The sequence below is a fragment of the Pinus tabuliformis genome, chromosome 4_1 (genome assembly GCF_031772625.1).
Source record: "Pinus tabuliformis cultivar Carrire ecotype Pingquan chromosome 4_1, CPIR1, whole genome shotgun sequence".
Lineage (NCBI taxonomy): Eukaryota > Viridiplantae > Streptophyta > Pinopsida > Pinales > Pinaceae > Pinus > Pinus tabuliformis.
In genome coordinates, this window is record NC_142303.1 from 55,255,860 (window position 1) to 55,258,001 (window position 2,142).

The window sequence follows — 2,142 nt, forward strand, 5'->3', positions numbered from 1 at the left end:
TGCGCAATCCATCATAGGCCTTCCTTTGATTGCATGCAACACCTGTATAATTCAGATGATTATACAACTGATAGTACACTGTCCGTGAACTCCAATCTCAACAGGGTCTTTCTCTGATCTAACATGCATGAGTTAAGTATGAGTGAATCTTCAATTTACTGGTTACACCTCACTACTGGATGTCCCACTAATTCTTCTATCAGTTGAAACTAGTTTAACTAAATTTAGCTTAGTTAAACTGAATTAAATAATTACAACTCAAAAGAACTCACACAGGGTCCCTAAAATTTAGGAACCACTCTACATGATTTTAGATATACTCCCAACTCAAATTAACTAAGCCAACTAAGTCAAACTAACCTAGTTAACTATTACAAGTTGCTATGAGAATTATAATTATAATTTAATTCAAGGACAAAATTAAATTAGAATATTCTTGTTGCATTTTCAACTCAAATTATCAATCGATTTGGTGTTCCAGCCAAAATAACGACTGATAATTCCAAAGCATTAAGCTCTTTCGAGTTTTCTTCTTTCTCCTTCAAGTATGTCATTATTATATTTCATTCTTCAGATTATTATCCCCAAAGAAATGGCCTTGCCAAATAAACTAACAAAAACTTGATCGCTATCCTTAAGAAAATTGTGGGGGATAATAAGCGATCGTGGGACAGTAAGATCAAGTATGCATTATGGGCAGATAGAATCACGAAGAAAAGAGCCACTGTGAAAAGTCCTTTTGAACTTGTTTATGGTTTGGAAGTCACCTTGCCTGTCCATCTCAAGCTTCCAACCTATCAACTCCTTCAACATTTTACAGAAGACAAAGATGTGGTACATAAAAAAATTGATCAAATTATGGAACTTGATGAAGCCCGCAGGAATACTTTTGATAACATATGTCAGAGCCAGGCCAGAACAAAAGAAGGGTTTGACAAGTCATCACAGAATACATCTCTACAGATTGGCAATATGGTGTTATTATGGGATCGCATAAATGAAAAGCCAAGTAATCATGGGAAATTCGATAGTCCATGGCTTAAGCCATACATCATTAGAGGGATCGTTGGGGAGAATTCTTTCTATTTGAACACTTTTGAAGACGATCCTATGGATCTACCAACAAATGGGTAGATGCTCAAACTATACTAGAGGGATGACATTTGATTCCATGGGGCACCGTTTGTATGGTATCTCTAACCCTATTCCTTTTTTACTTCATGTTATTAGCTAGGTTTTTTTTTTTTCAATAGAATGGGTAACATTTTCATTAATAAAGTTGGAAACGAGCCAGGTCCCTTACATTCATGGAGTGCATGCTCTCAAAATTGTTCAACAGATTAATAAGTAGATAGACCCTATTACTACCTGTGTTATTCACATACATAATCTTTACATATTTTATATTATAAACCTTTCAAAAGACTTCACAATACTACTGTTCAACAAAACATAGTGTTGTGGGGAAAAATGCCTATGCAGGACGATCCTATCCACCTAAGGTGTGACAATGCCTTAGCAACAAACAGAGACAGCTATTCTAGTATTCTTCCTTTATGAATTAAGAATGAAGAGAGATGGATGGACTAACCGGTGTCTTCCGTTTGTCCCTCGATCCGGTTTCTCTTCTCTTTGAGAGTTCCCAGCTACTTGCCTTCTCGCTCGCCCAACTTCAAGAGGTTTCTGCAAGATTTCAAGAAGAGAACACTACACAAGACATAGATTCATATTCATAACTAGTTCAGGATTAGAAATAAACTAAACATACTAATGCAATCATACATCAAAGATACATCAGTATATAGGAGAAACCAAGATAGCTTTATTGATGAATAACAAGGTTCAGGAAGAGATACAACCCAGAGGGCTCCAATCCAGCATCTCCTTCCCAACAAATGGAATTCCTATCTTCACCCTCTTCAAAGCATTAAGCACCCAATGATTCCAATCTCAAACCAACATCAATTCTTTGCAATAACAAAATTCCAGCCTCCTAGATCTCATGGAGGAGAGATCCATATATAGATGTTTGGAGAGACGATGAGTCAGCTTGAGATATGACTAGTGTCCTCTCCCTCTGTCAGTTCTTGATTCCACTTGGAGGTTCTTGCTTCCACTTGGAGATTGGGAACCTCTTACTCA